This window comes from Ictidomys tridecemlineatus, chromosome 9, assembly GCF_052094955.1.
Source record: "Ictidomys tridecemlineatus isolate mIctTri1 chromosome 9, mIctTri1.hap1, whole genome shotgun sequence".
NCBI classification, from domain to species: domain Eukaryota; kingdom Metazoa; phylum Chordata; class Mammalia; order Rodentia; family Sciuridae; genus Ictidomys; species Ictidomys tridecemlineatus.
The window spans coordinates 18615618-18641120 of NC_135485.1; the positions used below are offsets into that span (position 1 = coordinate 18615618).

A 25503-nucleotide genomic window follows, 5' to 3' on the forward strand; every position below is an offset into this window, starting at 1 on the left:
ATCTTGGGATGGAGCAGCCAGTGTCATAGTTTGCCTCTGAGAAATGGCAATCCAAGGGGCACATTTGAGAATCGGCTCAGCAATTCAGGAAAACAAAAGCCTTCGATCCTCCAAGCGTCGTCGAGTCCAGTTTGTCACCTCCTAGAAAGTTCCAAAGTGAGCGCGATCCCGCCCTTTATGCCCAATTAAATGTCCTGCTAAGTTATAGCTAGTCTTGCTCCATCTGGAAACAGGCAGGTGACACGTCCCACCTGGTCAGGGCCATCTGCAGAGAGCAAAGGGATGGACGGTGTTTGCAGCAGGAGGCGACGCGCTGTGAATCCTGAGGACAGACGGTCACGTGCTCCAGGGGAAGCAAACCGCAGAGGAGCGGCAGCCCTCGGGGAGAAGGGTATCACTTAAAGTACAAGAATAGAGGTTTGTTGTCCCCTGTTCTCACTCTTTCTGTCCCCAATGGAGAAATGCAAATGCCTTCCCAAGCCTCCCTTCACTCCCCCAAGCTTTCCCCCCAACATCCCTGGCTGGCCCGCACCTGCACCTCAACAGAATTCTCATGGAACTCATGTATGCATTAAGCATCGACCAGGATGACGCCCTAAGTAAAATGCACTACTCAGGAGGAAGGAAGCCTTATCGATCTTTTGTGCAGTGGAGGACGGAGAGGCACAGAGAAGTTAGGTAACTTGACCAAGGCCACACAGCTAGTGAGGGATAAGACCAAAATTCCCAATCATTGGCTCTACATCTCTGACATCTACCACCTGTTCCCTTTACTTGTGGTTCATGCACATTTCCTTTCTGGCATGTGAACTCCTTGAGTTGAGGACAGACACTTCCAGGAGCCTGGTTGTTGATCCTCACTAATACAGTGCCCTCTGGGTGGTCCTAATTCTGAAGTTGATGGGGCCTGGGCCTGAGTCCAGTTTGGAGGCTGCAGCGCCTCCTGGTGCCTGAGAAGCCCACCTTCGGCTCCTGGCAGGCAAAGCTGCAGGCTTTCTAGCCCTCAGCCCGGGGTCAGAGGAACTGAAGTACCCAAGGTAAGGGGGAACCGCTCTCTGCAGCCACGTGGCCTCGTGAGGAGCTGAGGGTGCTCTGTGGCAGAGGCTGGCGGCGGGATTAGAAGCAGGGAGTGGAGAATGCCTCCGTCCAGGAAGCCTAGGCACAACACAGACCTATGGCTACTCCTGGGCCCCGCAGTCTAGGCCTGGGCCTGGGGCCAGGAAGGAGCACAGACCAAAGACAGGGGCTGTCTGCGCGCCCCTTCCAGAGTCTGCAGATGTGGCAGGTGGTTGGAAGTCCCTGCAGAGGGCAGCAGCTTGCTTGCTTGTGCTGCTTGTGCAGGGGGTCTTCTAGGCAGGTGACCTGCAGCCACACGGGGCCCAGCTCCTAGGGGCCATGCTTGGTTTAAACCCTTAAGACCTATGAAACGAGAACAGGCACCAGCCCTGGGCTCAGAGCTGCCCAGGGAGGGAGTCCGTCACCATCACATGGTGGAGGTGGTGCCTCAGCAGGAGGCTGCAGGCGAGGGTGGGGGGAGGATGGGGGGGTGAGGGGGGTGAGGGGGAGTTGCAGGCGGCTGAGCTCAAGCAGGCGACTGTGTGGTTGGTGCAGGGAAGCTCAGTGGCTGTCTGGTTGGAGCAGGTCGGGAGGCTGTCAGTTATTAACAGGTCAGTGGAGTCTGGGGCGATTGCTGCAGAAGTTATCACGTAGCTTCCTGGTGGTCACAAGAGCTCATCCAGGCCCTGCGGGTGACTCACAGCAGGCTGGCTTCCTGGGCTGGCTTCCTGGGCTGCTCCTGTAGATAAGGGCTCGGTTTCCTGGGCAGGTTGTGGGTCAGAGTCCTGTTCTATGGGCCGTCCCACCACTGTCCTCCTGGGTCTTCTGTCTCTCTGTCTTCAAGTCCTGCACAGCAAGCCCTGCTCTTCCTTTGACCTGGGACCCGCAGTGTCCCGGCTGCTCGGGTTCACCCTGGGGCTGGTGACCCAGGGAACACCCCTGATGCTCTGTGGCTTAGGGAGGCAGCCCGACACACATCATTTCTCCTGAAGGACTCGGGGCCTCCCGGCCACATCCCCGTGAATGTCCCCAAAGGTCTCGCCAACATGCCCTCTCCTTCACAGGCCGGCAGCTGCTCCACGGCACTGGGGCTGTGGTGGAGTGGTGTGGCCAGGTGTGGAGTGGCCATGAGCGCAGGCTGGGCACAGAGCCAGAGCTCACAGATTCAGATCCTGTTTGTGTTTAATAGGGAAGTTTTGATCTTACTGTGGGAATTTTAAAAATTTTTAAAAAGATTTGCTAAGCAAATGTACTGCACAAAAAGGTTTGTGGGAACAAGGACGGCGCTTAATCGGTTGAGAGTGAAATTATCAAGGATCTAAAGAGTCCCATGATCGCCCCGATCACCTCATAGATAAAGTCTGGTTTCAGTGCATTCTTGGCTGCCCATGAGAGTGACTCTTCAGGCCCTCTACTTGGAAACTCACCAAGACACCCTGCAATGCAGGAGCACCCCCTCGCCCCCTTATTGGTGGTGGTGGTTGAATCTCAGACAGTCCTGAACTCCAGGTATATGTTGTAGATGGACACAATGTCTTTATTTTGTCTATTTATTTTATGTGGCACTGAGGATCGGACCCAGTGCCTCACACGTGTGAGGCCCGCACTCAACCACTGAGCTCCAGCCCCAGCCTGAACTCCATGATTGCTGTTTTACTATACATATCTGCCTGTGGTGAAGTTTTATCAGACACAGGAAGAGATGAACAACAACAAGTCATGTGAGTGAAGTCTCTTTCTAGAACTTTCCATGATATTTTTGGACTGTGGTTAATCTCGGTAACTGGAGCCTTGGAAAGTGCAACCTCAGAAGAGAGGGACGGTCGCATTCAAAAGCCAGAAGCCAACTCTCTGGTTGGCTTGCTCCCGAGGGTTCACTGCGCAGCGCAGCCCTGGACACAGGGCTGGGGCTCCTCTGGGCTGTGGTCCCCCCTGTTGCCCACAGGCTTCCTGAGCGACCTCTGTCCGTGGGGACCCGGGGTGCCTGCAGCATGAGCACCGTCCCTCCCCTCCTCCAGGCCAGTCCTCTGCCCAGGAGGCACGTCACCCTCCTGCTGGGAGGCGGCCTCCCAGGAGCCGTCCCTCAGCCCAGGCCCCCATGGCACCAGAGGCTCAGGGAGCTCGGCCCGGGAGGCCACGAGCCCTGGTGCCCGAGAACCCGACCAGGCCACCCAGCCTCCCCATCTTTATCAAGGGGGCTGGCGATCCCACCCCAGCAGCATTCAGGTGGGAGCCAAAGCAGGGCCGCATCCGCCTTGCCTTCATGGGGACCTGCCACCGCCTCTCCTCATTGCTTGAGTTCAATTGTTTATCTTTCTGATCAAAGCAAATTTCCCTGTTTAAGTGTCAGGCACCCGTGGTGCTTGGTTCAGGGCCTTCCTCCTGTTGGTGGGTGGATGGTGTTTACTGAGCTGTGTGTGCTGTGTGCTGTGTGCTGTGCGCTGTGTGCTGTGTGCTGTGTGCTGTGTGTGCTGTGTGCTGTGTGCTGTGTGTGCTGTGTGCTGTGTGCTGTGTGCTGTGTGTGCTGTGTGCTGTGTGCTGTGTGTGCTGTGTGCTGTGTGCTGTGTGTGCTGTGTGCTGTGCGCTGTGCGCTGTGTGCTGTGTGTGCTGTGTGCTGTGTGTGCTGTGTGCTGTGTGCTGTGTGTGCTGTGTGCTGTGTGCTGTGTGCTGTGCATCTATCAACCTGTCTTTGCGTTCCAGGCGTGAATCCCACTCGCTCTTGGTTGTTGTGGTTTAGCTTAGGTGTCCCCCAAAAGCTCATGGGTGAGAAAATGCAAGAAATTTCAGCGGTGAGCTGGCTGGGCTGTGAGAGCCTTGACCGTTATAACCAGATGCTGACCCGCAGGAAGGGATTAGCTGGGTGGTAAATGTGGGCAGGCGGGTGAGCCGGGAAAGGTGGTGCCCTTGGGTCACATTTTGTCCTTGCTGAGTGGAGCACGCTCTCTCTCTGCTTCCTGGTGGCCATGTCCCGGTCCCCTTTCCTCCTCTGCACCCTTTGGCCATGATGTTCGGCCTCACCTTGAGCCCCGAGGAATGAGCCGGCCATCTATGGATTGACCCCTCTGGAACCTGAGCTCCAGGAGAAACCTTTCTGATTCTCATTGTTCTTGTCGAGTCTTTTGGTCACAGTGGCAAAGAAGCTGACTGAAACCACGGGGAGCGATCTTTATAGTGTGCTGCTGCCGCCTTTGATTTGCTGGAATTGCGCTGACCATCTGGGCATCTGTGTCGTCAAGGATATGGGCCTACAGTTCCCTTTCTTTGTCGTGTCTTTGTCTGGTTTTAGTATTGGGGGAGTACTTGCTCTGAGCGTGAGTTTGGAGGAATCCACTCCTCTTGAGCTTTTTGGAGGAACTTAAGAGGAATTGGACTGGGCGCAGTGGCACATGCCTGTAATCCCAGCAGCTCCAGAGGCTGAGGCCGGAGGATTGCAAGTTCAAAGACAGCCTCACCAACTTAGTGAGGCCCTAAGTAATTCAGTGAGACCCTGGCTCTAACTATAATGCAAAAAAAAAAAAAAAAAAAAAGTGGGGGGTGCTGGGGATGTAGCTCAGTATGCACCCCTGGATTCACTTCCTAGTACCAAAAAAAAAAAAAGAGGCGTTGGTATTATCCTTTCTTTGGTGCTTGGTGGAAGTGAGAATTGAGGTCATCTGGTCTGGGCATTTCTTTGATAGAAGATTTTTTTAACTGATCCAATCTCATTACAGGTTACTAGTCTGTTCAGGCTTCCTGTGTCTTCATGATTCCGTCTGGTAGGGTGTACGTGGCCAGGGATCGGCCTATCAAGTCTGTTGACAGGTAGGTGACCCTTTGCACCCTGTGCTGTTACTTGGAAAGTCTCCTTTTCTGACTCTGATTTCATCTGGGTGTGCTCTCTCTTTTTTTTCCTTGATCAGTCTAACTACGGATTTGTCGATCCTCTTGATCTTTTTGAAGAACCAGCTTTTCATTTTGTTGACCTTTTACATTGTCTTTTTTAGTCTCTATTTCATTTACGTAGGCTCTGATTCTTACTGTTTTTTCCCTTCTACTAATTTTGGTTTGGTTTGTTCATGTTCTTCTGGTTTCCACCGGGTGCAGCCATGAGCTGTCCATTGGGATCTTTCTGCTTGTTTTTTTGATTTGGTGTTGATTACTGTGAACTTTCCCATTAGAATTGCTTTTGCTGTATTGGAATTTTAAAAAAAAAAAAATTCCCTAGTTTTTTTAACTCTCTTCACTGGTCTGTTTCCTTTTTCTGAAATTCATATAAAGGGATCCTCTTCCCTTTTTTGGTCTTATTTCTCTCATTTTTCATACCTTTGCCTTTCTGCTCTGTCTTCCACCCACTGTTGATGGCATTTGGGTGCTTCCAGCTTGGGTCATTGGGGACAGCTGTGCCATTCTTTTTTTGTTGTTGTTGAGGGGATACTGGGGATGGAACCCAGGGGCACTCGACCACTGAGCCACACCCCCAGCCCTATTTTATATTTTATTTAGAGACAGGGTCTCACTGAGTTTCCCAGCACCTCACTGTTGCTGAGGCTGGTTTTGCACTCTCAATCCTCCTGCCTCAGCCTCCCGAGCTGCTGGGATGATAGGCGTGCACCACCGCACCTGGCTGGCTGTGCCATTCTCAGAGGTGCACTTTGGTTAATCTACTTAAGCATTTCTGTTGGGTCTATACCCAGGAGCGGGTGGCAAGGTACAGGTTTCAAAATGGCTACACCAATTGACACCCCCTCCGAGGTGTCTACCAAAGCACAGCAGGAAGGCGGCGGGGCCTCTCTGGCACTGAGAGACTCTGGTACTTGGACTGACTTTAGGCCCCTGGGATCTCTCCTCAGAGATCCCTAGTTGGGAAATTCCCTGTTATGATGACCTGCCTGCCAGGGGCCGCCATCTGTCCAGGGTGCTGGAATTCATGAGGAATACACTGGAGAGTGTGTCCCACACAGCTTCACGGAGGGCTCTCGTTTGTCCCAGGTCATTTGAATTCCTAGTTCCAACCGCCAGTTGGGGCAGAGCTTGCCTTTACAATACCCTGTGTGTCATGGGACTTAGCACTAACGGACCTTTCTGAATCAGCCCCTCAGATGTGGTGAGAAGCAATGTGATCCTCTCTGATTATACTGTCTCATTTAAATGCTTTATTCCCCCATGGGATGTTGATAAAAGCGACGAAACTTAACTCCTCTTTACTACTTCTCTGAATTTCACATTAATAGTCAACTTCCCCCTTTCAAAATCTGTTGTAGTGGAAATGGAAACCTTATCATTTGGACTCAGACTATCCTAATTTAATTCCTAGTGCTATGTTTAACTGTGTGATTTTGAGTAAGTCACTTTACCTTTTTGATATTCCGGCTGCTTGACTGTAAAATGAGTTTATCTACCTTACAAGGATAGGATCAGACAACTGGAGCAAAAGCAAATTATGAACTTTGGTTACTGGACAAATATAATTTATTATGCACATTAAAGTTTGGACTTGATCTATTTGGTTATTAAAAACCTATGAGAGGGGCTGGGGACATAGCTCAGTTGGTAGAGTGCTTGTCTCGCATGTACAAGGCCCTGGGTTCAATCCCTGGCACTATACACACACCCAAAAACCCATAGGAGAGGATGTTGATGAAGTGGAGCTGGGGGTTAGAGAACAGGGAAAGTAGGGGAGCAGTGACGGTGAGGAAAAAAGTAGACTCCAGAAAGCTAGTGACAGGTCTTCGTTCCTGGGCTGCCTTGGGGCAGAAATTGGGTCCCCAGCACCTGTGAAGTGGCCAATGCAGAAATGCATCCGGCCACTAGAGGGAGCCACAGATCCGGCTGGGTATCAGCCTCATATTGAGCTAAACTCCTTAGAAGTTTTGCAGATTTAACATTTGTAAGTCTGGAAAAGGCGCCAAGCCAGACATGCCTTTTCTTGCTTTTTAAAAATCATCTTACTTTTCAACATCACTACCACCATCACGTTAAGCCTGGTCTTTGCTCCTCTAGCCATTAGTCTTGTTCTCTCACCGGCTTCTTTTCAGAGTAAAAATATCGCCTTTTAAAATCACAATATTCAATGGAAAAGAGGATTTTCTCACAATTCAGGGCATCTTTCCTCTGTAGTGGAATCACATGACAGGCCAACTTTTTTCTTTCTTTAGGTGCTTGGTCCGGGACCCAGCACACTAGGTAAATGCTCTGCCACCGAGTCCCCAGCCTGAGATGTCACCTTTTAAACCAGAAGTTTGCCGGGTCAGGACCTGATCGGGGGCCAGGCCTGCAGAGGGACTCATTATTGCATTTGATTTCCGCAGAAGCGGAACACCAAGGCCAGGAGGGGTCCCGGCTGGGAAAGAATCTGTTTGTTTTCAGAGTTTCTGATAAAGCCTGAGAAACCACACAGTCCAACATTCGACCAAGCCGTTTCACTACGTTACCAACTTTTCTGGGAAAATCTGTATTTGGCCACTCTGCTGTGATAAGAAGCAGCCCCCCCACACCCATGTTTTTCCTCAATTCTGGGAAGAGGGGAAAGCTGAGGGGTTTTCCTCCTAGAGGGGAGAGGTCAACCCTGTGGTGAGCGCAGCCAGCCTCAGCCCTCCCTCCTCTGCCCAGCACCCAGGTAGGGCCCTGCCAAGAAGCCACTCCCTAAACCCCTGGCCGGCTGCCTGGGAGGAAGAACCCGGGTCAGGAGCAGCCGGGGAGAGTCCTGGGACATTTGGGAAGGCTCCATCTGGACACTCGGGTATCGGCATTGACAACCAGCACGAGCTACTCTTGCTGTGTTAAGGGTGACAATGACAGAAGTCGGACTTGGTGGGGTTGGTGGTCCCCTTCCTTCTCTCCTCCATTCAGCCAACACCTGGGCATGCCCTCCTGCTGGACTCCAGTCTGACTCCCGCATGCAGGATGAAGGAGGCCCAGGCCTTGGTCAAGGTCACAGATGGAGTATCTGAAGGACATGAGAGGGGCAGGGACCAGGAGAGGGTGGTACCAGACAAAGGAGCCACAGGGCGGCTCTGTCTTCAGGAGCCTGGGGAGGTGTCATGGGAAGGTGGCACTTGAGCTGGGTCTGTAAACGAAAGTCCTCCTGCAGACCCGGCGAGGAGGAATGTTCCAGATCCACAGCACATGTGCAAAAGCTTGGAAGTGTCCGTGTTTGGGTCACTTCCTGGGACCTGCAAGTCAGCTGAGGATGGCTGGAGTGGTCTCAGGAAGAGGAGCAAGAAACCTAGCCAGGGGCCTGAGCAAGGTTCGGGCCTGGAAGACCCCATGGCCATGTGGGGAAGGTGCAGTGTTGTCTATTCATTCAGCAGACCTTTAGTGCTCCTGTCTCTGGGGACACTGACCAGCAGCCAGTCCTTGCCCTGTGGTCTTACATTCTAATGGCTGAGGGTAATAACCAATAATCGATAACAATCAAGTGAATAAGCAAACTGATTTCAGGCAATGGTGCCATGTATGAAGGAACGCAAAGCAGACTGAGGAGCGAGGGAGGGAGGGAGGGAGGCAGAGAGGAGATGGGTTCCCGGTTAGGTGGGCACGTGAGAGGTACGAGTGAGGTGCGGGGCCAGGTGAGCGCGGGATCCATGTCTTCCTGGCGGAGGGAACAGCAGCGCGGAGGCCTAGGGTGTGCAGAGAGGGGAGGAGCACTGGGCCAGGCGGACCTGGAGCACCAGGCAGGGCTGCAGGGTCTGCCCCAGGGGAGGACGGTGGAGGGTTTGGCCCAAGGAGCTTCTGTTTCAAGAACTGCGCTCGCTGGAGGGGAGACTCAGGAGGAGGCCACTGGCTGCGGAGTCAGGTCCTGGGGCTCCTCACACTTGCTGAACCCTGGGGCAGGGCTCGGGGCCTCCACCCCAGGGTTTAACCCGCCCTCTGGGCAGGAGCTTGGCCAGGAGAGGGGCCGCTGTCCACCAGGATGATGAGCCCCGGGGAAGCTGGGCCAGAGGCTGGACTAGATCTGACGGTGGCCCCATGAGCTGGGTGACACCATGGGGGGTGCACTCAATGTGGGGACATGTTAGTCATCGAGAGGTGGCCAGCATGCCTCGAAGGTGGTCTGAGCAGGAGGGACGCAGGGAGGAGGCTGCCTAAAGCGGCCAGTGTTTGCTGGGTTCCTGGTACAGGCCGGCACTGGGTCCTCCCACTTGGACCGTCCTATGTAATCCCCGCGGTCACCCACTACTGTCACCCCCACGGAACCCATGAGGGAGCCGGGACTTATTGAAACTCAGGAAGAAACAACAGGGTGAAAGTAGCCAGCACCACTGAACTGGACACCTAAAACGGCCAGACTGGCACCTTGAAGTTCACGGTGACTACCATTTTAGATGTTTTTTTTTTAAAGAAAACAAATACAACAAAGAAAAACTGCAGTTTTGTCAGTGAGAGAGGCAAGATTAAAACAGAGGCAGCGGGAATGAACCCAGGCCCGGGCTCTTGTGCTCTGTGACCAATGGCCTGAGGTCGGAGGATGAGTCCCTTGCCCCGTGCTGGTACCCTCTCTTCAGGACTCCAGCACCTTTGCGTGGAATGTTTGGAATTGACATTCGGGTCTGCAGGCGAGCACAGCAATTTCTGTGGCTTTGTTCGTTGATGCATCCCAAACTCCTGGTGCCACAGACATCTGTAGAATGAATGATGGATGTTTCCTCCACTTCCCAAGGAAATCCAGAGTTACGGCATGTCCCCCCCCCCTCGGCTGCCCACGAGTCTACACTTAATGCTGACTCTTAATGCTGACCAGGGCAGAGGTGAAACCTCGGCTGTGAGTTGCAACCTGACCTTGGCCGGGAGGCTGCTTTCCCCTGCAGCAGGTGCAGAAGGAAGAAGGGGCTCCTCTGCTCCCCCTGCAGCAGGTGCTGTCCCCGCCAAGGAGCTGAGTGGGGAGGGTGGCTAGCACAGGGAGGGAGGGGGAGCCCCGGGGGGATCTCGGAATCGCCTTGCATCTCCCGGGGGACCAAGACTCAGAAAGGAAGGTGGTTTTGTAGAAATTTAAATTAAAGTGCTTTTCTGTGTCTGTCCCTAGAACTTCCCTGTTCTGGCGAGGTGTTCCAATCCAGCCCAGGACCAGCCAGGGCACGGAGAGCTGAGAGGGAAGCTCTTTGGGTGGCCTCTTCCGAGAGCTGGGCCTCCCCCAGGCCTTTGTAAGCGTGGCCCGCGGACCTGCACCTCCCTTCCCCTTTCCTCTGCCTGCTGCCAGCAGCTCAGGGCTGCCCCTGCCCGTCTGCCAAGCAGGAAGTGGGCACCCAGTCCCCGCCCTGGCTGCTGACTGCAGGCTGGGCCGTGCCAGGAGGTCAACGCAGGTGGCCTGATTTCCAGGGGGCTTTGCTCCTCTGGCTTCACAGAGCCACTGTTTCTAGAACTCACAGAGCTGCACCTTCGGTGGAAACGCAGCCAGCGCTGAAATCCAAGTCAGTTGGCATCAAATGTGACCTGGATTTGGTGGCTCAGCCTCACCTGGACGGAGACTGTAACACGGCTGCATTTAGCCTACTAGTGTGCTGACGAGCGGGTTCTACAGCAGAGATCTTAATAGGTTTCATTGTGGCGTGCTCTGCCGTGTCCCCGGGGTTGTCCCCATCCAGCCAGGTGGACCAGCACTGCCTGGGCTTTCTAAAATGTGAGCATCTAAGGGACATGACCTGTACCTGTCCTCACACTGGTAGACAGTGGGAAAGGCGCGGCACAGCTCTCCGAGTCAGACTAGGTGGCTTTAGCTACACATGCTGGTTGTGTGGTCTTGGTGAGCCCCACAACCTTCCAGACCCTCTGTTTCTTCTTCTGTGAAACGGCAGCCATGACATTGCTTTCCCAGAACTGTAACAAGGTCTGTCACCTGCACCTTCTGTCACCTCCTCTCAGGTCCTTCTTAAACGGCTTCTCCCCGGTTGTCTCCATGACAGGGCTCAGATGTCCCTCTGCTCAGGGCTCTTTCCCAGGGAGGCCCCCCCCCCATGCCTTCCCTGTTCTCCCGCCTGTGTCCCTGCGGCTGTGACGTGGCTCTGTTCCTTGCTCACGCCTGTGGCTCTGAGGGTCAGTTCCCGGGGGTGGGGTTCCTTGGCTTGGCTGCCTGCTGCCTGGGCAGAGTGTGCAGCAGCCTGTTGGAGCTCAGGGTGGGCGCACAGGAGTGGGGACACCTGGCAGAGTGGAGGGAGAATGGGGTCCAGTCCGGGGGTGGGGCAGCAAGACCCAAGACTGGGTCCCCCGGACCACTCCAGCCTCCTGTCTTTCCCCCACATGGAAGTCCCCCTGGAGTTCCTGGGTTCTCATCCTACTTTTACGGGGGCTGGAGGAGGCTGGGTCCCCGGGGGGCTGGGGGCCGTGTGGGTGGGGGTCGTGACGATGAGATGCTTTTGGTTTCCGAGGGAAGACACAGAGCCAAGCTGGTGAGATCTTTCCTTAAAGGCCTGCTGCACGGGTTTCGGGGAGCCGCGTGGAGGGGTGCTTGCTGCTGCCCCCACCATGCAGCCCTGGGGCCCTGGGGCTGGGGTGTGCCCTGCGGGGAGGCAGACCCCTCCTGGGGTGTGGACAGGGCAGGGCCCCAGCAGGGGTGGACAGAGTGTCCCCGACCTTCTGGGTGCCCCTGGGTGGCAGTTCCTGGGGCAGCTTTGATTCTGGACAAGTGTCCTCAGGCTTCCCGGTACCTCTGACGAGGAGAGTCACCTGCTGAGGAGAGGAAGTTTCCTCTGGTCCTTTGGTCACCCTCGAAGGCTCTCCAGCACCTCAGCGGCTGCCCAAGGGCTCTCAGCGGCTGCCGAGCAGATGCTGCTGCTCCAACAGCCGGAAGCAAACGCCCTGCTGAACCTGGGTGGACGCCCCAAATGCCAGGGAGGGACATGGACGGGCAAGCTGGCCGCGGGGCTGATGACGGCAGGCTGGGGGTGTCCAGGACAGGGGAGGCAAGGGGTGAGAGAGGGTGACTCGGGTGTTGAGTCCACGGCTCCCAGGATGGACTTCATGAGACCTTAGAGACGGTGACCATCGACGTGTGAGGAAGGAACCAAATGGGCACCTGCATCTCTGCTCCCAGGTTGTTGAGATTTTAATGTTTAGTCATTTTCTTTAGATATTTAAATAAGAAACATAATGTCAGGGAGACATTCTGGGTGGCTGACTTCTGTCCGCCATGGCTGCTGTGGTTCCTGGCCCCGCCCCACCTCCTGGCCTTTGGAGGAGGATCCGCTGACCAACAGCTGCCAACCGTGTGCCCAGCGGGTCACACGCACAGCCGGGCTCCCTCCCTCAGCCTGTCCTTGTACCCATCAGGCTGGTGACGGGCTCGGCCCCTGCAGTCCCACAGTGTGAGGCTGCGGGCGGAGTTCCCACGGCCACCCCTTGCTGCCCACTGTGAACCCGACCTGGCCTCCGTCACCAGCGAGGGCCGGCGTCATCCAGCACTAGTTATAGTACCATGAGCTGCCCTCCGTCTTCCATCCAGGGTTCTTGGATCTTGCTCCGTGCCCTCTTCTGCCCGGATCCCATCTAGATCTCACATGACATTCAGTCACTGTGGGTCCCTATCCTGCTCTCGGCTGGGGCCATTTCCCCGATGTCCGATTTCTTTTCTTTGGGGAATATTCACGGGTGGTTTGAAGCACGACCTTTGACCCGGGTGTCTGGGGTCTTTCCTAGGGTGAGATTGGCACCTTTGACCCGGGTGCCTGGGGTCCTTCCTAGGGTGAGATTGGCTCCTGGGCTTTCAACAGAGACCACAGAATGAGGTCTGGTCCTCATCTCACTGACCAAGTGTGTGCTGGGGCCAGGTCGTCTTCATTGAGGATGTGGGTCTGGCCCCGAGCTGAGGTGGGGCTGGGGGGTTTCCTCCACCCTGAGGCAGCCCTGGCCCCCCATTTCCATCCTGTACTCACGGGAGCAGTCACGGTTCGTCAGTTTTCTGCTGTGAGACAAAATACCCGAGGCGATCATTTATAAAGACGAAAGGTTTCCTTGGGCTCATGGTCATTGAGGCTTCAGTCCATGGTCACCTGCCCTGTGGCTTTGGGAGCAGGTGGCTGGCACCCTCTTCCTCACCGTCTGGCTCTGCCCTCCCTCTTCCTTCCCCTTCCTCTCCCAGGCCACCCTGAGCCAGCTGACCGCGCTGGGGATGCCCACGCAGCACTGCTGTCCCCCACGGCAGGGCCCAGTGGGGTTCCTTCAAGGCCCCCCAAGAGAGATGCCTGAGCGGGGTCAGTCTCCGCCTGGGGAACAGCCCCTGGGGCCGGCGAAGTCTCCCCGTGGCCTTTGCCCCCTGCTTGGGGAAATGACCTCAGCAGAGCCGATGGCCTCCCCAGCCCCTGCCCAGCCTCTGCCCTGGAGGTCTGTGGAGGAGAAGAGCAGGTGAGGGGCGGGGAGACCAGGTGAGGGGCGGGGAGAGCAGGTGAGGGTCCTCCCTGGTGGGGTCCGGCGGGTTCCCCAGAGGTGGAGGGAGAGGACCACGCTGTCCAGGGCCCCCGGGGACCTGCTAGGCTAACCTGCCCCCTCCCTGGCTGGGCAGTTGGTTGGCTCAGTGGACAGCGGGGCAAGGTGAAGGCCCCCGTCTTGTAGCTTCGGCGTGAACAGATCGTGCACAGAGCAGGGATCGGGTGCCTGGGCTTCGGGAAGGTGGAAGCTGCGAGTTTGTTTTTGTTGTTGTTGTTGTTGTTGTTTTTTACAATAATTTGGCTGATCTTTATTGATAGACATTTAGGTTGTTTCCTATCTTGATATTTTCTTTTCCATTTCTAATTGGTTGTTCAAAACATTACAAAGCTCTTGACATATCATATTTTATACATTTGATTCAAGTGGGTTATGAACTCCCATTTTTACCCCAAATACAGATTGCAGAATCACATCGGTTACACATCCACGTTTTTACATAATGCCATATTAGTGACTGTTGTATTCTGCTACCTTTCTTATCCTCTACTGTCCCCCCTCCCCTCCCCTCCCATCTTCTCTCTCTACCCCCTCTACTGTAATTCATTCTTTCCCTTTTTTTCCTCTTTCCCTTCACTTTCTCTTGTATGTAATTTTGTATAACCCTGAGGGTCTCCTTCCATTTCCATGCAATTTCCCTTCTCTCTCCCTTTCCCTCCCCGCTCTGGTCCCTGTTTAATGTTAATCTTTTTCTCATGCTCTTCTTCCCTGCTCTGTTTTTAGTTGCTCTCCTTATATCAAAGAAGACATTTGGCATTTGTTTTTTAGGGATTGGCTAGCTTCACTTAGCATAATCTGCTCTAATGCTATCCATTTCCCTGCAAATTCCATGATTTTGTCATTTTTTAGTGCTGAGTAATACTCCATTGTGTATAAATGCCACATTTTTAAAATCCATTCTTCTATTGAAGGGCATCTAAGTTGGTTCCACAGTCTAGCTATTGTGAATTGTGTTGCTATGAACATCGATGTAGCAGTATCCCTGTAGTACGCTCTTTTAAGGACTTCAGGGAATAGTCCGAGAAGGGCAATAGCTGGGTCAAATGGTGGTTCCATTCCCAGCTTTCCCAGGTATCTCCATACTGCTTTCCAAATTGGCCGCACCAATTTGTAGTCCCACCAGCAGTGTACAAGTGTACCCTTTTCCCCACATCCTCGCCAGCACTTGTTGTTTGACTTCACTGGCAACATCCACCACCCTGAATACAAAGGCTCAAGCTAGGAAGCTTCGAGTTTGCCCCAGGCCAAGGCCAAGGTCTCTGGAGCTGCCTTGCGGGGGCAGGGGCTCCCTCTAGCGGCCGGTCGTGGTAAGGCATTAAACGGCAGCCACTGTGGGGAAGCGGGTATGAGGAGGAGGTCCGAGGAGGAGGTCCGAGGCGGAGGTCCGAGGCGGAGGTCCGAGGCCGGAGAACCGAGGCCAGAGAACCAGGCCTTTCTCCTTTCTCCTAGGTGGAGACAGGTGCAGGAGGAGCTGCGCATGTGGTTTCTTTCTCCTCGGGAACCTGTCCACTCCCTCATGGCTTCCTTGACAAAGAGGCCCTTTGCTCCCTAGTGTGTGTGGACATCAGCCACCCGTCAAGTTCTAAGTCCATTATCAACGTTAATCCATTTAATTCACTCAACAACCCTATGAAGAATGAGCCTCATTTTGCAGAAGAAACAAAGACACAGAGAAGTTAGGGATCTTGCCCAAGAACACACAGGGAGTAGGCAGAGAAGCCCTACGCAAGTGAGAAGTGAGGTGCCAGGGCTGCAGGCTGGGGTCCTCCTCTTGTACCTGGGCCCTGATAACAACTCTAATGACGCCTGCCAGCTCTTTGACATGCCTAGAATCCCTGCAGCCAAAGCCCTTTACTCCATGCCCCTCCTCACAGTGGGCAGCCCAAGGACCATCATCAGCTCCTCTGTACAGAGGGACACTCAGGCTCAGAGAGGGCCAGTGACCTACCCAGTGTGGCACAGCTGGACGGAAGGCAGAACTGAAGGTTGGTCTCTGTTGCTGCACTTGGCTGCTCTCTCCCAGGGGCTGGAGATAGGCCCCCTGCCCCTTCTAACCTGTATTGTCCCTCTCAGGACCAGCTTCCTCTGCCCCGTACCCTCATCTTCATGCTGCCTATTCTGAGGTCCCCGTCCTGCCTCCTGAGGTCCCGTGCTGCCCTCTGCATGGTTCTCGTTTCGCTCGGTGGCCCTTCTCTCCCGACACACCCCGACTCTGACCCTGATTTTCTCGGAGGCCATGTCACCCCTCCCCTCTCCCAGCCCAGGGAGGAGCTTTGAGAACCACGGCACGTTTGGGGCTGAAGATGGCAGGTGGCAGATGCGTCTTAGCCCCCCCCCCCCCCCCCCCCCCCCCCCGTTCAGAAGAGGCGGCAGGTGACTGTATTCATGTGGATTCCCAGGCTCCCGCATCAAGGGGACTGGTCTGGACTCAGGAAACGTGCATCTTCTTGCATGACTGTCTAAAGTGATTCTGGTTCAGTTTGAGAAACGGCAAAGAATGGAGAGGTGGGTGGGGGTGGTCCTGGCGTGGATCTGGACACAGTGCTGGCCTCAGGGGTGGAGTACTGGGGACAGCCTGGCCACAGACCTGCGGTTGCAGCAGATCTTGGAGCTGTGATGGGAGAGGGCTTGTGTGGCCAGGGGGCATGGGAGTCCTGGAAGTCCTGTGGCCATCAGCCGTGGCCTAAGTGGCCGTAGGGGCCAGTCTGCCGAGGTCGCCGGTTAGACCCGGTGGCTGACCTCGTCCACGTTCCCTGTGTTAACCCAAAGCGCTTTTGGCTCAGGGCTCATGGCTCCTCCGTTGCAAGGCAGAGTCAGGAATCCTGAATTCCCAGCTGATATTGCTGATGAACGTTGATAAGTTAAGGATCAATCCTGTGACCTAACGTGAGTTTGATCCCAAGTAAGCTCCGGGAAAGGGACAGATCAGGCGGCCTTGTCACCTCTCCATTCTTTGTCAGGGTTCCTCGGGATCGTTGGTGGGGCAGGAATTTGTCCCCATGGTGGCTTTGTAATGCCACTGCCCCTTCTGAGCCCACCCAGGTGAAGCCAGTCCAGGATAGAAACATCGAGATGCTTTTGGAGCCTCTGAATACAGCTCAGGCGGTGGATGGTGGAGTACATCTTCCATTATCTGGGCACAAGCTCCGTGGAGAAGATGGAATCATCTGGCGGCCGCCTGTTGCAGGGGATTTTGTTGCCATGGTGATGGAAAACTGGGGACCAGGTGGAGAATATATCATGACACCAAGACTTGAAAACCTTCGTGGCAGTGGGACACGTCTTGGAGTCCACGTTGGCCCGGGGTGTGCCTGACTCTGACATAGGGGCAGTAATGGCCCTACCTGGGCTTGGCCAGGTGGACTCTAGCTCTTTAAATGGCACCTTGATGACCCCAACAGGGGAGGGGGTCCTGCCAGGTGCTGCCTCCACCCCTTCCTGTTTTCCGGTCTCAGCTTCCCAGCTCCTCCCACTTCTACCTGTAGTGGCTGTCCCCTCCTTGAACTCTCCATAAGCAGAGATTTTCTGCTTTGCCCAGAAAGGTAATCGGGAGTCCTCCCGCCCCCTGTCCCCCAGGCTGTGTCTGCACTGTCCTGGATGTCCCGGGGGCTGCAGGCCTGATGTCTGCGCTCAAGGAGAAAATAATCTCGTAGGAAAAGCCGTGTTCAAAAATAACTGCCATCTACAGCCGCTGGGGGTACACTCCAGGCCCAGGGAGGTTTATTCTGTCTGGAGAGGGAGAGGCCTCCTTTCAGGGAACAGGGAACCCTTGGTGGGGCCTGGAGCCCACTGCGGGAAGGACAGTGTCACAGAAGATGGTCACGATCCCAGTGATTTCACCAAACGCTTATGGAGCACTGACTAGAGACCAGGTGTTGAGTCACCAAAAGCTCTCAGCACAGACCCCCGAGGCTGGCTACTGTGAGGGAAGGAGGAGGAAGAAACCCTCCTCAGAGAGTTTTCAGTTGAAAAGTAAACGGAAAAGAGTTCCTCATTATCCTGGACCCCCCTGGGACCCCTCCCCTCCCTCCCTGTGTCTCCACTCTGCTCCCAAAGTCTGTCAAATAGGACGGAGAACCCAGGGTCCTGGGCCCTGAAGGGATGGACTTAGGCCAGGTACCAGCAGGTGCGCCCCCACCCTGCAGTGGGGCCCACCCAGAAAGCTGGGGAGCCTTTCCATCGGCTCTGTTTCCTGTGTACTCTGTGCCTGGGAAGCCTCAGTCTCTGTGGAGCCTGATTCCAGCTCAGTTGGGTCTGGACTCCATCAGTTTTACCGAGAATCACTGCAGACTGGGAACGGATGGGCTGACGTTGACTGAGCTCCTGTGCCTCGGTGTTCAAAGCTTAGTTTGTGTTAAAAATGGAGCCCCTGCGGTCGCCAGAGTGGCAAGAAGGTGAGTACTGAGAACACACTCATTTAGAGGCGAGAACACTGATGCTCAGTGGGGTTGGGTCACTGCTCAAATTCATACCTGCTGGCAGAGTCAGTTTTATTGGTTTTGTTTGGTACCAGGGGTTGAACCCAGGGGCACACACTCACTAAGCCACATCCTAGCGCTTTTTTCATTTTTATTTTTAGGAGACAGAGTCCTGCTGAGTTGCTTAGGGCCTTGCTAGGTTGCTGAGGCTGGCTGATCCTCCTGCCTCAGCCTCCCAGCCCCCTGAGATTACAGCGGCACACCTCGGCCCCTGGCCAGAGCCAGATTTTTACCTTCACCTTGGTATGCTGCCAGTGAGGAGGACAGGTCCCCCATCCAGGCCCTTCCTGACTCTTCGGAGCACCTGGGTGACTTCATTCTCTTTGCCCTGCAGAACATGCTCCTCTGAGGAGCGACAGCAAAACCTTATCAGGTGCAGGACATCAGATGGCCACCGTACTGGTTGTTTTTTTTCCCCTAAAGCCTGTCATAGGATTATAAACCATGGCTCGCATTTGTCCTTGTTTTCATCAACTGGAATACAGCTAAGAGGACCCTGGGTTTTGCTGATAGACAAGTGACTTGGAACCATCCTGTGGAGGGGAGGCACTATCTATCTCTCCGGGGGGGGGGGTTGTGTCTTTCTGCGGGGCTTAGCCCAGAGGGGCTGCAGCTTTCCCATGGACCAGACGGCAGAGCCGCGGGGGAATGAGTGGGCCCAGGTGTCAGGGGTCTGGAGCTGGGGTGGCGGATGCCGGTCACATTTAGCCACAGTGAAAATTCCCAGGTTCAAGGTGGGGAAGGAGCATTTAAAACCCAGAAGTAGACAGAAAAGCGAATCCCATCTTGATGTCTGATCAAACCATGTAAACGGACACCCTCTCTGTGTTGGTCACTCTCAGCTCTTGTGGCTCTCTTGACAGGCGGGCATTTCCTAGGGGTCACCACATCAATGGCTCCTTCTTCTAGGAAAGAGCCCCCTCTTGGTGGCTGGGAAGGCAGAGAGCTTTGTGGTCATGTGGGGACAAGATCTCAGTCATGGTCAGCCTGGGGAGAGAGAAGGAGTCGAGGTGCCCAGGGGACCCAGGATCCACCCTGGTCCTGCCTCCCTAGGTTGTTCCTACCATATTGCCACTATCTGTGGCTTTGGAGGCAGAGCTGGAGGGGACGTGCCCTGTGTGAATGGGAAGGGGCTCTCAATGGCTTGCTTACTGCCCTCCCTGCCCTTTCCCACGTGTCCTCCGGAGTCCCCGGGGGTGGGCTCCCCTGCCATCTCCGCCTTCTCCCTCTGCTCTCCCCTCCTCCCTCCTCCTGCTCTCCTCCCTGTTCTCCTCCCTCCTCCCTGTTCTCCTCCCTCCTCCCTGCTCTTCCCCCTCCTCCCTGCTCTCCCCTCCTTTCTGTTCTCCCCCCTCCTCCCTGCTCTCCCCCTCCTCCCCTGCTCTTCCCCTCCTCCCCTGCTCTTCCCCCTCCTCCCTGCTCTCCTCCCTCCTCCCTGCTCTCCTCCCTCCTCCCTGCTCTCCCCCTCCTCCTGCTCTCCCCCTCCTCCCTGCTCTTCCCCCTCCTCCCTGCTCTCCTCCTCCTCCCTGCTCTCCCCCTCCTCCCTGCTCTCCTCCCTCCTCCCTGTTCTCCTCCCTCCTCCCTGTTCCCCCCTCCTCCCTGCTCTCCCCCCTCCTCTCCTCCCTCCTCCCTGCTCTCCCCCTCCTCCCTCCTCCCTGCTCTCCTCCCTCCTCCCTGTTCTCCTCTCTCCTCCCTGTTCCCCCCTCCTCCCTGCTCTCCTCCCTCCTCCCTGTTCTCCTCCCTCCTCCCTGTTCTCCTCCCTCCTCCCTGTTCCCCCTCCTCCCTGCTCTCCCCCCTCCTCCTTGCTCTCCTCCCTCCTCCCTGCTCTCCTCCCTCCTCCCTGTTCTCCTCCCTCCTCCCTGTTCCCCCTCCTCCCTGCTCTCCCCCTCCTCCCTGCTCTCCCCCTCCTCCCTGCTCTTCCCCCTCCTCCCTGCTCCCTGCTCTCCCCCCTCCTCCCTGCTCTCCTCCCTCCTCCCTGTTCTCCTCTCTCCTCCCTGTCCCCCCCTCCTCCCTGCTCTCCCCCTCCTCCCTGCTCTTCCCCCTCCTCCCTCCTCCCTGTTCTCCTCCCTCCTCCCTGCTCTCCTCCCTCCTCCCTGTTCTCCTCCCTCCTCCCTGCTCTCCCCCTCCTCCCTGCTCTTTCCCCTCCTCCCTCCTCCCTGCTCTCCTCCCTCCTCCCTGCTCTCCCCCTCCTCCCTGCTCTTTCCCCTCCTCCCTCCTCCCTGCTCTCCTCCCTCCTCCCTGTTCTCCCCCCTCCTCCCTGCTCTCCCCCTCCTCCCTGCTCTTTCCCCTCCTCCCTCCTCCCTGCTCTCCTCCCTGCTCTCCTCCCTGCTCTCCCCCCTCCTCTCTCCTCCCTGCTCTCCTCCCTCCTTAACCTCCAACACCATCTTCCCCTCCCGGGCTCAGCTGTGATGTGCTTTACAGTTCACTGAGAAGCTGGACCCCAGCAGCGGACGCCCCTGCCCGTGCATGGGCCCTCTCTGCCTTGCTCCCAGAGCCGGTCATGCCCTTCCTGGCCCATCCTGCTTGCCTCTGCCCTGCAGGGCCCTCCTCCTCCTCCGGCTTCTCCGGTTCCCCCCCTTTGCTGGCTCGTTCCTGTGAGCACACAAGGGGTGATAAGAGGGCCCATCTTTCAGTTCAGGACCCTCCTGGTCCCCCGCCTCCAGCGAGCGCTCTCCCCAGCGCTCTCCCCACCCCACCCCTCCAGGTCTCTCTGCAGCTCACCCCAAACTACATGCTGTTCCTACGGCTTCCTGGAACGTCTCTTGTCGAGCACCAGTGACCTCGCTATGACCAACCCAGGGCCATCTCTCAGTCCTGCCTCTCCCCCCCCACAGGCGATGAGCCACCCCACCTTGTCAATTCTGCCCCTTTAGCCTCTCTCCCTCTGTCCCCTGTCCCCTCCTCTCCATCTCGGTTGCCCACACTGGTTCTGACCCTCTATCCTTCCCGGTGGTAACCATGTCCTATCTACCTCCTCCCTGCTGAAGCTGTTCTGTCCAACTATGCCCTTCTCTCCCCAGCCTCCACCCGATGCCAGAATGACCCAAATCTTCTCCTACTTTCCCCATAGGACGATCAGGGGTTTTTGTTTGTTTGTTTGTTTTTGGTACCAGGGATTGAACCAGGGGTGCTTAAACACTGAGCCACATCCCTAATCCCTTTTTATATTTTATTAGAGACAGGGTCTCACCGAGTTGCTTAGGGCCTCGCCAAGTTGCTGAGGCTGCCTTGGAACTTGTGATCCTCCTGCCTCAGCCTCCCCAGTGCTGGGATTATAGGCACGTCCCACCACATTCAGCTGATCAGGAGTGTTTAAGCTCATTTTCTTTTGCTTTAATTTCAGACCACACTACTACGTACTCCTTCTTAAACTCTCCTAACTTCCTTGTGTCTATCCCTCAGACCAAAACCACAGACTAAAACATTTGCTGACAAGAAAAGGAAAAGAAAAATCAGGAAGAAAGCCAAGTTTAACTGTAGCCAGTGCCCATGGACATAGCAAAATTGGCAAACCTAGAACGGATAAAGGAGAGATTAGTGTCTCATTCTTTATCTAAATGTTTAAGGTACAACTAGAAAGACACCTATTATATTTCTAACAGGTAAATGATCGTAGTCATGTGTGTTATATTAACTTGAAGAACTAGATAGAACTAGATAGTCACAATCCTTCAGTGCCTACAAGTCTCCAGCCCCTTTTGCCCGGCATACCAGGTTCTGTGAGCCGGCTCCGGGCTCCTGCTCAGCCTTGCCCCTCCCCAGCACCCCCTTGAGCTTCTCTCCTGAGTCCCCGGTCCTCACGACTGGCCGCCTCCCCTGCCCACGGTGCTGTCTGCCTGGGGTGCCCTCCTCTCCTGCTTGTGAGACTCAGCCTTGCACGCTGTTGACTGCAGCCCTGTCTGTGCCAAGTTCCGCGAAGCCCCAGAGAGCCTCCTTTATTGTCACCGCCGTGCTCTCTGGCCGTCCCTTCCCAGGGATTTCACATTGCATAATTGGCCGCTTGTACTTCTCTCTGTCCACTAACCGCAGCTTTCCTCTGTGCGCCTCCAGAGCCAAGTCTGTGCCTGGCCCACGGTAGGTAATCAATCAATATTTGTGGAAAGGATGAGTGATTGGCCTGCAATTGAGGCCCTGCAGGAATTAGGACCCTGGTACCCGAGCCACGGCCTCCATTTTTCCACGTGGCACGTGGCAGGAATGTGTCATCGCCAGGAGCTTCATGGAGGCTTCCAATCAGGTTTCCAGAAACCAGCAAGGATGCTTCTAAAGCTTTTTTTTCTTTTTTATATGACTGCCATCTCTCTGCTCCTACCCTGTCGGTTCCTATTGAGAGACAGAACCCAGGTTCCAGTAGGATGAGGTTAGGAGGTGAGCTTGGATTTTTTAATCCATTTAAATAGTTGCCTGAAGATGCTGGAGGACTGCCCAGAGGACTGACCCTACTGAGTGCAACCATTTTCAACTCGGTGAAATGGTTGCACTCAGTAGGTCCCCCAGTAGAGGTTTGTTGAATGACTGATGAAGCCCTTTTTTCCGGTTCCAGGTAACTTAATAGACAGTATGAGAGATGTTTTAAAAAGTGACTCAGATATAGTTCCTCTCTCAAAGATCCTACAGTCTATTGGGAAAATAAACGTGTTGATCAGAACTAAAAAGAAGAAGCCAAAAACAGTTGCAGAAAGCTTTCATAAGTGCAGTTTACAACCCAACCAAGAACCAGGGAGAACTGAACTTCCCAGTCCTTTCAGAAGCAGAATAGAAGTCCAGAGCGGGCTGGGCCCTGCGAAGCCACTCTGCTCTGTTTCCCTCTGCAACAGTGAAAGGGAGGAGCGGGTCTGAGGCGATTGCTCAGAGGGCCCTGCGCTCAGGGGGTCCTGCTGGAGTATTGGGAACTTTCCTGGGTGATCCAGGCATGGCAGGGTGGCTAGAGGGAAGTGAGATGCACGGGCCTCTGTTTCCCTTCTGATGCAAGAAATCACTTTTCATGGTTGGAATCTGGAAAACAGAGATGAACACTTTAGATTCTGGTGTACCAGACTTTAAAACCAGAATTTAAACCCGGCCCTCCTCATTTCTTCAAAACAACCCGCAGGTGACTCTGTTCTTGTTCAGAAATCAAGCAAAGCCACCGGAGAAGGAGAAGACAATGTGAACGAGAAGAAGAAGAAACTGGAAGAAAAACTGCCCTCAGGCCCAAGAAATGAAGGCCAACAAGGTGGACGGTGAAGTCTCTTCACTCCCTCCCTCCGCCCCTTCATTTCACGCACAAGACAAACAAGTACAACTCCAGAGGTTTTTTTTTTTTTCATATTTTGTGCCAAACTATAAACCACAAATAGGCAGATGAATGAATGTGACTAAAGTGAAAGAAAAGGGCTGGGGGTGGTCAGTGGTGCAGCTGGGGCTCAGCCGCACGAGGCCCCGGGTCTTTTCATTAAGAAATGACCCTACGCCCGCCAGCGCCTGTGCTGCATGGGGGTCTCTCCTCCTCCGTTTCCCTCCTGCTCTTCTTTCTCTTCTTTAAACAGGAGCGGGACCCCTGGGGCAGGAGGAGGCGGGTCAGTGGGCACACGGAACGCCCTGGGCTTCGCACCTTGCTTCTTACTGATGTGGACGGAAGGAGATGGGGATGGACAAGCCCACTGTGTCTTGTCACTCGCTGCAGGGACAGGGAGAGAGGCTGTTTCCCTTTTTACAAAGCCCTGGAGAGGGGACAGGCTCAACCTTATCCTCACCAGTGAAGGGAGCGTCCCACTTCCTGGGGGCACTCTGCAGGTTTCTCTGGGGTAAAGAGAAGAGGAAGCGCCTGCGTTGTCTCAGACCCCAGCCAGACACCTCCAGCTCCTCGAGTGCCGGGAGGCTGGGGCCCAGGAAGTGGGACGAGGGTCGTGGAGCAGGACACCCAGTTTTTAGGGAGCCCTGGGCTGATGGATGATCATTTCCAGTGGCCTGTGCCTGAAGGGCCCCAAGAGGATGTGTGGGTGCTGGCCTGTGTCACCAAGTCCTGGACCTCGACCCTGACATGGCCCTGTCTCGTCTGTCCTGCGTCCACTAGGACCCGCCATCCCGCAGGGACCTTGTGCTGGGCTCTGGGTGGGAGAAGGAAAGGGTGGCCTCTGCCCTGGAGGACGGGTGTGGCCTGTTGAGTCTGTCTCACGGGGCCTCCCACTGGAATTGTTCAAACCGCGACTTCCATTTTAATTTATACTATCAACTGTCAGTTCTTCTAGAAGTTCAAAATATTTTAGTTTAATTGAAAACATTTTTCATAGTGATATGCAGTAAGTAGCTTAGGCCCAGGAGGCTGCCTTCTTAATGGAGGGAATTCAATGAGGGGAATGGTCACGTAAGTGACAGTAAAGCTAAGAGGCCAGGTGAGCCTCGCAGGAGCGCGAGGCTGTTTTCCCCTGGAGAGAGGTGGGAGCCAGGCTGGCTGGAACCGAGGGACTGGGCGGTGCTGACAGAAGATGCCACAGGATGGATTCAAAGCAGTGAGGAGGGTGGGGAGAGGGAGGGAGGGAGGGAAGGAGGGCAGTAGGGAGGAAGGGGTGAGATCCTCCCTTATCTATTGGATCACCTTCTAAAATGTCCAATGCATGCCTAAAACTACAGAAAATATTAAATCCTATACATTCTATATTTTTTACCTATGATAAAGTTTATAGATTAGGCACAGTAAGAGATTACAACAGTCGCTAATACTAAGAACAATTATCACAATACACTGTAATAAAAGTTATGTAAATGTGATTCTCTCTCAAATGTTATTGTACATTCACCTTTTTTTTAAATTTAAAGGAATCACTTTATATCATCTTTGCATAGCTCAACTACCGACATAACTACTCTTGTGCTATGAGGTCATTAAGTCAAATAAAGGTTACTTGAACCTGAGATACCATGACAATCCCTCTGATAACTGACATAACTACTCAGTGACTAAAGGGTAGGTAGCATATACAGTGTGGATACCCTGGTCAAGGGGATGATTCACATCCTGGGCAGAATAGAATGAGACAGCAGGAGATGTCATCATGCTACTCAGAATGGGGCTTAATTTAAAATGTATGAACTGTTTACTAGCCTTTAAAAATCTGAAAATGTTGTTCTTTGGGAACTATTTTCTTCTTATTATTTCTTTAATGATTTTTCCTGCTTTTTTTTTTTTCATTTTCTTTTTTTAGTTCGGTTGCTGTATTTGTTTTGCTATGGAGTGTTCCTTTTTCAAGCATCCTGTTCTTTTTCCATGGGTACATTCTAATCTCTTTTACCTCTGAGATAGTGTTTGTGGACTTTCAAGTTTATTTCTGCTCTCTGAATTGTCTCTTCCCGTGAGTTTCTTTGTGGGATTTGTTCTGGTCTCTGTCTTTCTTGTGGAAGAACTTTCTTAAATGGCTGGTGTTCCTTGGCTGCCCATCCATCTTTAAGGACAAGGCACTAAAAAATTGGTGGGTGGAGCTTGTTGACTAGTGAGCATCACTATAGGACAAATGGGCCTCATTGTAAAGCCTCTAAATAGAGTATCTGTGGTTTTTTTTTCTCCTGATCTGATTTCCCCAGCCAAGTCTCCTCAGGGTTT

General features: G+C 54.4%; 1 long non-coding RNA gene across 4 annotated transcripts; it reads left to right on the plus strand.

Moving 5' to 3' along the window:
- Nucleotides 1-1586: 1586 nt before the first annotated feature.
- Nucleotides 1587-24412, plus strand: LOC144366638 (uncharacterized). Of its 4 annotated transcripts, none has more exons than XR_013425736.1 (3): nt 1587-1667; nt 4767-4857; nt 23037-24412. It is a non-coding gene; the product is annotated as an uncharacterized LOC144366638 (long non-coding RNA). The 4 variants fall into 4 exon arrangements; XR_013425737.1 differs by lacking the exon at nt 23037-24412 and adding an exon at nt 7191-7427; XR_013425735.1 differs by lacking the exon at nt 1587-1667 and adding an exon at nt 1712-2777.
- Nucleotides 24413-25503: the final 1091 nt, after the last annotated feature.